Here is a 12,439-nt window from a genome sequence, read left to right as displayed (position 1 = left end):
GCCGTCCAAACACAGCCCAGACGTCTAGGCTAAAACAAGGCAAAATTTGGGCTGTCAGTGAAAATGTAATAGACGTCTAAACCATAGCCCAAGAATAGACTAGTCATCAATTAGATAACAAAGAAATGAAATGAGTGAAGAAAGGAAACTCCTTGTAATCACTGTTAACTTTGCTTATGGAATATCATAAGCAAAGTTAACTAAATATCTCGCAAGTTATTTTGGCAAAAACTACAAACTACCAAATTCAAGGTTGTTTTGGCTAGAAGTGGGTTATAGCCGGACTATATCGGGTCTATAGTTAATCTAGACGGTGGAATGATGGCTAATGCTTGTTTGGATTTATTTCAAATGTACACAATCACATTTTTATCAGTTCTTGCTTTCCCTGGAATTTGAACACATGACTTTGCATTGCCAGTACCACACTTCTTTTTTTTTAGGAGTTTGGCATATGACAGTATTTTAGCTCTGACACTGAAATTACTTTCTGAAGCCATCAACAAGAACCTTGCCTTTTTTCACATCACTTAATTGATGTAAATATGTAAATATAAATGTGCAAATTAGTCCCTGCCTCCACTCAATCACACCAGCTCAGACTACATGATCCACTCATCTGTAGTAAACACCACAAAATGGCAAGTGGAAATATTGGTTTAATTCAGCCATATATGTCTGAACCAGAAACTGATTCAAAAGAAGATGAAGAGGGAATTAAAGAGTCCTTTCAGAATTTTTAGAAATAATAGGTGTTATATACAACCCCATTTCCAGAAAAGTTGGGGCATTTTGTTTAAAAAAAAAAAAAGAAAAAGAAAAAAAGAACCTGTGATTTGTTAATTCTCTTTAACCTTTATTTAACTTACAAAAGTACCCAAAAAAAGATTTCCAATGTTTTCACTGATCAACTTAATTGTATTTTGTTAAGATAAACAAATTTGGATTTGATGGCTGCAACACACTCCAAATAAGTTGGGACATAGGCATGTTTATTACTGTGTCCCATCATCTTTCCTTTAAATTACACTTTTTAATTGTTCAGGAACTGAGGATACTAACTTCTCCAAGTGGAATTTTTGCCCAATCTCGCCTGATATAAGGCAGCTGCTTAACAGTCCATGGTCATCATTGCCTGATTCTCCTTTAAATTATGTGCCATACATTTTTCATAAGAGACTGATCTGAACTGTAGGCAGTCAGGCACATCCACTCCATATAGAGTGTCTAGAAACCACTCAGTTTTAGCATGTGCAGAATGAGGCCTGGCATTGTCTTGCTTCCCAGGAAAGATGTCATCTTGATGGCACATGTATGTCTCTGTACAATCCCACAATACGCCTCCACATCAATGATACCTTCACACACATGCAAGTCACCCCTAACGTTTGCACTGCTGCACCTCCGTACCAGGACAGATGTTTGCTTTTGTTCCTGTCGTTAATGAAAGTCTGGATGGTCCCTTTTGTCCTTGGGACTGAGAACCCAGTGTCTGCTTTCCCAAAAACATGCTGAAACTCTGACTCATCAGACCCCAGCACACATTTCCATTGTGTTTTAGACCATCTGAAAACTCAGTGGCATCTCTGCAGAACTGATGTAGCTTTCTCTTTGCGTAAAAGAGTTTCGAGTGGCATTTCTTGATGCAGCAGCAGACTGTGTTAAGTGACAACAGTTTTCCAAAGTACTCCCGAGCCTGAAGACTAAAAATGTACTGTTTAATGTTATTTTTAGTATTATTTTTCTTTATTCATTTTCATAATAATTTCATAATGTATTTTATGAGTCAGAGTATGTTTAGGTGGATGGTGAAAGACATCAATTGTTTGCAATCTTCCATTGAGAAATGTGATTTTTTTTAATTGTTTGACAATTCTCTCATGAAACTTGCCACAAAAAAGCCTTGACCCATGTTGCAAGCAAACACTGAGATGCTCATGTTATACCCAATCGAGATACCCTCAGCTTTTGTCAATTCACCTTCTTATTGTGGGCTGTTTCTAAACAGTTTAACTTGGATATTCTATAATCTTATTTTTATTTTGCCCATCTAAACTTTTTTGGAGTTGTTTATCTTTACAGAATACAATTAATTTGGTCAGTGAAAACATTAGTAATCTTTTCTTTTGTACTTTTTTCAGTTAAATAAAGGTTTAAGAAAATTAACAAATCACTGATACTTGATTTTATTGCACTTTACAAAATGTCCCAACTTTTCTGCAATTGGGGTTGTAGGTACATGTTTAATTATGATGTATTTTGGTGTATTGATCTTAATCTTCTGAACCAAAGTCAGTTAAGGTATCATTGAACCCAAAAGTGTTGTGCAGTAACAACTACGACAGCAATGCTGCAAGATATTGTGGTGTCGGGAAATAAGAGAAGGAGGTTGTGGAAGAGGAGGAAGTTTTGACAAAGCAGACTTGTGCAAGACATGCTTCTTTTCCATGTGCCAATATTGATAAACCTGGTTTCTTTTAGCAGGTTAATGCTCACCAGCACCTCAATTTACTAATCTTCATATATCTGTAAAATATCACTGACTGATAGCAACGTCTGTGAACTACTGTTATGAAGTATACAGAGAAAAAAACTTAAGTTCATTGATATGTATCTTCAAAATGTTGTTGTTGAGATGCAAGACAATCAATCAGACGAGTTTAAGGGTATAGAGAAGTTTAATTGAGGATTACAGAGAGGTGGAAAAACATCTGTGTCTTTCTTCTCTCATTTTGCTCATTCACTAGTTCTTTCAATGCTCAAAAAGTGTTAACAAAGTGCTTAAAATTTCATTAGACTAGCTGAATCTTGCACATGATAAGCACAATTACACAGAGACATGCACGAAGAAGTGCAGGATATAACATCAACTTAAAGAAATAACAAATTTATGTGAACAAATAACAAATGAAGTGAACAAATGTTTGGCAAATAAAGCTCTGTATGTTTTTTTTTTTCAGCCTGTCTTCTTTGCATCAGTTATGCCTTCTTCATAATGTACAGGCCAGCCTTCTGCACACCCCAACACAACGTAACGAGTGGACTTCTTCCCTTTACCATATTCACATCTTGGGGGTCTCGACCCACTTTGTAATTTGCATGTGATCACAGGAAAAGGCTGGTTGCTCTTAAACAGGTTACCGTCCTGATGAGTTCCTCCTCTGCCACAAACTGCTTTAATATCATTTGAATTTGCTTGTATGAAGGTGTTGACAGGTTTGCAGCCATCGTCAGCTCCAGTGATGCCTCTCTTTCTGATTTCACTGGTACACTTCTGCTCACTCATATCAGGACCGAAATGCTGAATAAGGAATTTTTGATACCGGGGCTTTATATTGTCTGGTTGAGCATGAGCGGAGAACGACACACACAAGACCAGCAGCAGAATCACAGCAGACTGATGAATCTCCATGATCTGCTGAACAATACACACATCAAAACACATTTACTGACATTTGACTTATAAAAGCAGTTTGGTGCTTTTGACTGTACTTTGTTTCCCTCTGAATCAAGACAAATGTCTTGTATATCCTATATGTGCTCAGAAAAGTTCTAAAATTCTTAACATTTAAAAACAAGGTAAATCACAATCCCCATAAAATAAATTAGCCACCAGAAAAACACATTCTCACTGTATGTTGCATGCTTTTTTATTCTTATTAATGCTTTGAAGATTATTGACCACTTTTTCCCCCAAAAAATTTCTATACATGTTACAAAAATATAAAATGTGATTCATGTGAACTGATACTCACAGGTTGCAGTCTATAGTCTGGGATAGTAAACCTCTGGCCTGTATTACGATGCACCTTCACAAAGTCCAAACGAATGCAGTCAGGCTTAATCTTGGGGTTAGATGCATTTTCAGATAGATGCAGATCTCGAAGTGTTCAGTCATCAGTTGGTTTCTCAACATCTGTGATGTGTATCAGATCTCGGGAGAATGATCAAGCAGACACAGAGACAGTGTAATACCATAACATTCTCAAGGTTATTAAGGAAGAGGGGTCATATTTATGCACAAGATAAAGCAGAATCATCCATGATGTCCAGGCCATCCAATGATAGTACTCCAAGGTCAACCCTACCATATATAGCATGTTAAGAAATATAATAACAACGGTTAGATGTTCAAATGTATGTGCGTGTCTTGAGTTCCCGTTTGTGTGACAATGTTTAAGTGTGTTCAAGGCCTAGTCCATGATGTGCACATAACATAACGAAAATAAGTTACACAAGGGCAGCCTTAAGAATTGTCAAAAGTGGAGCCTAAGAAATAATAAAATATTAAGACTTTGTATCATGACATTGGCTTGAAAAAAGTGAACATGTGCAGTTGTTAAGGAGGTATTTCTATCTGATTTCACCTATAAATTCTAATTGTGTTGTAGTCAGGTTTATTAAAGGGGGGGTGAAACACTCATTTTCACTCAATCTCCTGTTAATCTTGAGTACCTATAGAGTAGTATTGCATCCTTCATATCTCCAAAAAGTTTTTAGTTTTATTATATTTATAAAAGAAAGATAGGCTGTACCGAGTCTTTCCGGAAAAAACCGAGCGGCTGGAGGCGTGCCGTGTGGGCGGAGCGCCGATAGCTAACAACACACAGTTTTGAAGCAGTTTTACTCACGCACGACGCACGACCGTGAACCTTTATCGTTGGGACTGCTCCATCCTTATGTGACGGATCTCGTCGCTTTTGTAACTGGATCTGGTCTCTTTCCCCGTATTCTGCGTTGTGATTCGTTCACACGTCCTTCGTGCACTCAGATAAACAGGAGTCAGTGGGCTCAATTCCCCAATAAATGCAAGGACACATCATTTCTGTTGATCTGTATTTACTGAAAAGTGAAATAAAACATCCTCTCAGTGGTGTTTTGCTGCAGACATTACACATCAACAGCACGCATTCCCCGTAGCAACTGCTGTGTTACGCTATAACCAATAATAGAACACACGACACATGACCACATTTCGTATGAAACATGACGCAATAATAAAAGCAAAAGCAATAATAAACACAAAAATATACATAAAAACATACCTGAAAAGTGAAATAAAACATCCTCTCAGTGGTGTTTTGCTGCAGACATTACACATCAACAGCACGCATTCCCCGTAGCAACTGCTGTGTTACGCTATATTCCGTCAAACCACGCATTTTTGTCTGCAGCTCCCAAACAAACCACATGAGGGCACTACTTTAACATGAAATGAATAACTACTGTTGAATTCAGGAGGATTCACAATAAAACTAAATACAATTCTAACTCTGTTACACTTAAGCATTAGACGATCTGCAAATCCGGCGTCGAACTGGGTCGTTTATAAAACCTATGCAGGGCTGCCGATGATTTCCTGTTGAAGCGCGTTGATGTGCGCGGTCTCGCTCTCCTCTGGTCGACGTGTGCGCGGGCGCGCTTTTCCGAGAGAAATGCTCATATAAGGAGTTCCACTCTCGTCTACGTCATTAGATCCACAATCGAAAAAAACAGCCGAAACTTGTACCAACCCGGAAGTAAGATTTTCGGCACAGAAATTCTCCGTTGTTCGTTCAAAATATATTTTTTAAACTTTGGCCATGTTTAGCATGAGAATCCATCTCTTTAACACTGTAAACAACTCTGAATACACGAAACACCATTGTACCCCCCCTTTAAACAAAACCAGGGAATGCTGTTTTAACTTAATTGAGTTACATTGACCCATCATTCAATTTCCATTAAAGCTCAGGATGGGTACATTCGACACATGCTCCTTGAAGATTGGGGAATTTTGCTTCACTGAGAAATTGTGATTTGGGGTTCTCATAAATAAATATGAAAAACACATAAAGCAACACTTAATTCAAACATTTACTCTCCTAATGTTTTCTCTTGCAAAGCATGCTGGGAACTACAGATCAACTGCCCAGGGCTGCATTTCTCAAAAGCATCATTCCAAGGAATGCGGCTGCTGGTGATCGGGTATGGAGGAGCTCACATTTTTTAAATACCCATCTCACCTCCTGCCTTAAGTTGTCCTCTGCTTGGCCAAAAGAGGATCTTACCCATTATTGAGAAATCACCTCATGCACACTGGTAACCGATCTTTCACATTACAAAACCTTTGACAGTTTACTTAAACAGAGTCAAGTATTTTCAGGGGTGTAGCCATCATTTCAGAAGTGAGGGGACAGAAATGTCAGGTGTAATAGTTTTATCTGAACTTTGTCTAATTGCGGATTAATTTTTTTTTATCCCATCTCCTGCTTTTAATTCGATAAGAAATCAAATCCACTGCTTAACAACCACTAACATCTATAGTATTCCCCTCTACAGGTTGTAGCGGTGACACTCGGTTCAACTCCACCCCGTTCGGCCATTTTTGTAGTTTGATAGCAGAGATACGATTATCTAGCGGCACAGAAACTTTTTATTCACACGTTATTAACAAAATGTCAACAACGGAAGACTTGTCCATTCAGCCTTACATGTTCGAGCCAGAGTCGGAGCCGGAGCGAGATGAAAATGAAGACGACGAACCTGCAGAACAACGTCTTCATATGGATGAATCGCAATGGTGTGTTACTGTATTTACACATGAAACTTTGGTCTTCCGACCTTTTACCACCGTGTTGATTTATTTTGATTAATATGTGCGAGGGAGAGAGAGCAAGACAGCGTCTAGTTTGGAGACGGTGAAGTCTTGTTTACACTTTCGCCTGGCTCCGAAGAGTTGTGCGTGCGCGCGCGCGACCGGGTCTCTCTCTCTGCTCGTTCTTTCAGTTAAACATGCGGCCTGTCACAAGCGCAGCAGTTCTACATTAGACGGTGTAATGAAGCGTGTGGGTTACTACATCCAACAACGATTTTTGCTGTTTTTACGAGCTTGCAGATGATTTTGTTCACTCGGGAGAAATCGAGTGGAATCGGTGATGCTCGCATGGTCGCGGCTCGCAGCGTGTGAGAGGAATTACGAGCCGAGTCGAGCACGTTATGAGCACCTCCCCGACCTCCCGATAATTTTTAAACATGTTTAAAAAATTCGGGGAGTCGGCCCGATTTTCACCAGCTGTCCCCTATTGCCAAATCATACACAACCACGTCGATGGGGCTATACCTCAGTGGCAGCAACCATACAGCGTGCGCATACACTGTCTGTCTCTCTCTCACACTCACACACACACTCACACACACACACACCCCTACCTCTCTCTCTCTCTCTCAACTTTTTATGTTGAAAGGAATGGCTACTATTCTCTGCTTTACAACAAATCATTTGCACACACATTTCTGTCATTTTTTCTATCTTAAGCTTTGCCTGCATGCAACATTGACGGTCTCTGTGTTTAGCGCGAAAGCTCACGTGATTGCTGCCGGCTCGGGATAAAATTCGTGCAGGACAGTCGTGCCGTGTACCAGCTGCTTTGACGCGATTATCAGTTAAACTGACTCGCAACGTGTGCAATATCTCACGACCTCCCGAGTGTCCGAACCTGGTCCGAACTTGCACCGTGTATGCCCGCCTCTCGTAACTTCTGCATCCTTTAGCTAGGACTACAAAATTGCAGCGAGAAATAAAAATGGCGGATTGCTCGAAGTGTTGGGCCGGAAGTCAATGTCCTTATTTGGCAGTTCCGCTGCAAATACTGTGACGTAATAGTTCAAAAAACGTCATAGAGAACAGAAAAATCGGAACAGGTTGAAAAATATGACCAAAACAGAATATAAAGATATCAACGAAGCACCTGAAGAGAATAATTTCAACTTTTCTGTACTTCTAAACACTCCAAATATACAACAAAATGTATTTAAGGGCTAAAAAAGTGGATTTAGCATGATATGTCCCCTTTAAGGTATTTAAAATATATATATAAACAAATAAATAAATACTTATTCATAGACATCAATGGGAGACTATGAAAATAGCTTTTTGTTACATAATTCATCTAAAAAATTCAGTTACAATGTAGAAAACACTCACAAAAAAATTAAGGGCCGACGCCACAACACATCCCTGACAGAGTAAACAGACATTTTGCATGTGAATGAATAACTTGTAAGGGTTAATAGCTGTTTTCTTCGTGAATATATTATATAATGTTATTTATTCCTGGATCGAAGATTAATTTCCAGCATCATTCCAGTCTTCAGTGCAATCATTCAGAAATCATTCAATATGCTGATTTGCTGCTACAAAAAAACATTTCTTATTATTATCAATGTTGAAAACAAATGCTTCATATTTTTATGTTTAAATATCAGTGTGACATGAACAGGTGACCTACTACAGTACACCTACACCCCAGTGCACACCGCCGTCTAGTGGTTGAGTAATCATTACATTTGGCTCCTTCATTCACTGTTGTCTGTCAGTATGCTGGAGTTTTTATTGCAAACCTCACGTGTTGAGCTGTGCTTCATTATAGACTTTGCTCTCAAACCGTGTCATGTTTACAGCACAAGAACTGGTTAAAAACTAAGACACGTTAACCTCTAACTGAGGTCAAGTATTTATTCATCTTTTGTATTTGCTTCGCGATTGATTCTGATTGTTTGATTGTTGTTGTTGAAATATTGTAAAGCTCTAAGATGCTCTATTCAGCCGGTCATCTGTACATCAATTAAAGGTTTTCATAGTGTACAGGCCAGCCGCCTACACACCCCAACACTATATATCGAGTGGACAACCTTCCTCTACGATATGTACAGTTTGGGGGTCTCTTCCCTGTTTGAAATCTACACGTGACCACAGGAAAAGGCTGGCCACTCTTAAACAGGTTTCTGTCTTTGTTCAGTTGATTCTTTTTATCACAAACTGCTTTAAGCTGATTTTCATTTGCTTGTATGAAGGTGTTGACAGGTTTGCAGCCATTGTCAGTTCCAGTGATGTTTCTTTTTCTTATTTCACTGGTACACTTCTGCACATTCATATCAGGACCCAAATGCTGATTGAGGAATTTTTGATAACGGGGCTTTATCTGTGCTGGTTGACCATGAGCAGAGAACAACACACACAAGACCAGCAGCAGAATCACAGCAGACTGATGAATCTCCATGACCTGCTGAACAATACACGCATCAAAACACCTTTACTGACATTTGACTTAATAAAGCAGTTTAGTTGTGATTAGTTAAGAAAATATTGAGATAAATTAAATAAAGAGCTGATATACCTTGTTTTCTGAGTAAAGAGATATTAAATGTTCCAACAGTTTTCTTTCGTTTATTCTTCCAAGGCTGTAAAACAATGAAAAGCAAATGATTGATCATATGAATAACTGGCTTCAACACAGACTTGCAGTGATAGTTCACCCAAAAAAGGAACATTCTGTCATTGTTTACTCACTCTCAATTTGTTCCAAACCTGTGTGAATTTCTTTCTTCTGTCTTACACAATGGAAGATATTTGGAAGAATGTTGGTAGCAGATTTCAGGCCCCATTGACAACCATATTATTTGTTTCCCCTATAGTCAGTAGTGCCCAAGATCTGCTAGGTTATCAACATTCTTCCAAATATCTTCCTTGAGTCAAGACACTATTTATAATGCACTGTAATTGAATTACTAGTCATCAACCTCTGTATAAATACTTTACAAAGAGGACATGCATCTGAAATGTTACCCGAGTTTCTGTGTGTTGTTTTTGAGACCCCTATTGATACACAACCTCATAACCAAATTGACCGCTTAAAAAGAACAGAAATCTACAAACACAGAATTATTGAAAAAAAAAATACATGAACGATACTTACTGTCTAGTTAGCAGAAAGGGCCTTCAGTCCTGTCACAAACAAATTCTGTTCAGCTAACTTCAGGTATCACCTTTAACTCAGGATTTTAATACTCAGATATGAGCAAATAAAAGTGTGATGTTTGCAGTGAACAGCCAATCACTGAAGAACAAGAGATAAGATAAGAGATTATCGAAGATAAAAGCACTTGTGAAAGTGAATTTAATTTGGCCCTCAACAAGGTAAAAATAACATATAAGCTTAATTAAAAGCTTAAAATAAAATAATATTATTATCAAAATAATATTATTGCTTGCATATAATGCATTCTTCCATCTTTGGTGATGATTATAATCAAATCTTTATGTTTTAGGCCAAGCCTCTGTGTTTCAGTGAATGATAATATATTTCTTCCCAGGGATGAATGACCAATGATCAATGTCAATTTGTTTAACCCTAATGAAAAAGAAGTATACTTCAAGTTTATTTTGTGAAGTAAACTTAGGCTAAGTAATGTTCAAGTATATTTTAAAGTATACTTTTTTGTAGGAAGTATACTAATTTCAATATACTCGTAGTAAACTTGAAAGTTTACTATTTCAATACTGCTTGGGACTAAATTGGCCCACTTTTTTATATAAACGAATGTGTGTACTAGTAAACTTTTAAGTGCACAACTAGTTCACAACTACGTTTCTCATTTGCACTGCATATTCACTACAAGTGAACTTATAAGTATACTGTACTAGTAGTTTACTATTTTAATACTTTGAAAAAAAAAATAGTTTATGAAAGCACACTTTGAAGTATACGCTCAGTAAACTACTAGTTTAGTAGTTTTATACTGAATAGTCATTGAGTCGGTGCAATATAAAAATAGAAAATATTTATTTTCATAGTAAAGTAGAAATGTCTCAGTAGTAGAAATGCACTAAACTCTTTACATTCCCTTACAGATATAAACACACTTCACACAACAGGTAACCAATAATACGTCAATATTTGTCATGGGTTGCTCAGGGAAATGAGTCAAGGGTATGGGTGCAGCTGGTTCAAATAAACAAAGGGTAATCAAAAACAACGGTGAAGGAACAAGGAAAAAGAAAATTGTTTTATTTGTTTTTTTTATCAAACATACAAAGTTAATGTACAGTCAGACTGCAATTATACATATAAACATGAAAAAACAAACAGCAGGGGGTATAGACTAACCACTACGTAAACATGTTAAAGGTCTCATATATTAACGATTATAATTGATTTTTTTTTATTATGTGAATAAAAAATTGCCCTGATATACATATATTTAATTTTATTTCAAATTAAAAGTCAAAACAAAGGTTGGATTTACTTTATTTACATTTATGAATATGCATCAAAGATACTTTAACTTGGAATACACACAAAAAAATGTTCTTGGATTTGAGGAGTTTATGTGGTTGAAATTCATATGGGTCATATAATGGGGGGTCATATAATGGGGGCAATGTTTTTGTTTATTTTCAATAAAAAAAAATGATAATAATACATCACTCACAGTATAGACTGCTCACAGATATGAAGTGGTTAGATTTGAACACATTTAAAATCCAGAACAACACCCCACCCCCAACACAAATGCAAAATAAATGGTGAAATTATAACAGCATGTTTTTAATGGATTGCTTGGGGAAATGAGTTGAGGAAAGAGTATAGGTGCTGCTGGTTTAATCACTTTGTAAACATATTAAATGGGTCATGCATTGTTTTATATTGTTTCCTGGGGTGCACTTGATGCTAGTATTGTGACTGATATTGTGTACTTTAAACCTTCCGCCTTCCAGCCATACTCTTCACTGAAAGAGGTGCAATAGTCCAGAGGTCCAAAGAACAAAACTTTAATCCGGTTGACAGAAATATACAAATGTATGGGTGTCTGTGGTTTCCTACAAAAGTAGAAATATAATATGTTACATTATATAACATTGCTGAATTAAGATATACATCTTTACATGTAAGTCACAGTTCCTATGGCTATACATTTCGTGAAACAGCATGTTAAAATAATGACGCAGTTACAATAAGATTGCACTGGTCAAAATGGCGTCATTAAAGCACGTATTAGAGAAAACACCATAATCCCTGCTTATTGCACAAATAAATGCACAAATAAAGGTGCAAATGCCATTCTTAAATGTGATATCAATATTAGTTTCAATAAATTTACACAATATCACACCAAATGCGACTGCGATAGTGAAACGGTTGAGTCATACAGCTAGCAGTAAGAATGTAATGATCACAGCAACAATATCATACACATCTAAGCTAAATAATTATAATGATTCAAGCATTTAACATTTAGAAATTAATTACTTGTCAATAACGCACACCATACTGCCCAAATTATAACAATAACAAAGAACAGTTTTCACTGTTCACTGTACAATCTGTTCCAATAAGACGAACACAGATAATGCACTGCTTTAGGTGCCGATACTGCCACCTGCTGGCGCAGTTGTGTAACTTAGAGAACCTTGTACGGCCTCCCCACAAATATACTTGTTGTATTTGTAATCAGGCAAAGTCCTTTACTTCGTCTTTATCAGTCAATTCAGGTAGCACAACCAGCTTAGCTACAGAGCGAGTATATGTACAGTCTTTGATGTTTACCTCTGTGGTGCGTACATTACCATCATCACTTGCAATGATTTACATAACACGGCCCACCGGCCACAAGGATC

General features: G+C 37.3%; 1 long non-coding RNA gene across 1 annotated transcript; it reads right to left on the bottom strand.

Moving 5' to 3' along the window:
- Positions 1–2,659: 2,659 nt before the first annotated feature.
- LOC311084819 lies at positions 2,660–4,260 on the bottom strand. Its single transcript, XR_014606616.1, has 2 exons — positions 3,756–4,260; positions 2,660–3,415 (listed from the first exon to the last, which is right to left on the bottom strand). It is a non-coding gene; the product is annotated as an uncharacterized lncRNA (long non-coding RNA).
- Between the last annotated feature and the right edge of the window lie 8,179 nt (positions 4,261–12,439).

Source organism: Abramis brama (genome assembly GCF_963993115.1).
Source record: "Abramis brama genome assembly, chromosome: 6".
Classification (NCBI taxonomy): domain Eukaryota; kingdom Metazoa; phylum Chordata; class Actinopteri; order Cypriniformes; family Leuciscidae; genus Abramis; species Abramis brama.
Note: the sequence above shows the minus strand (reverse complement) of the source record. Positions and strands in the feature narration are given on the sequence as shown.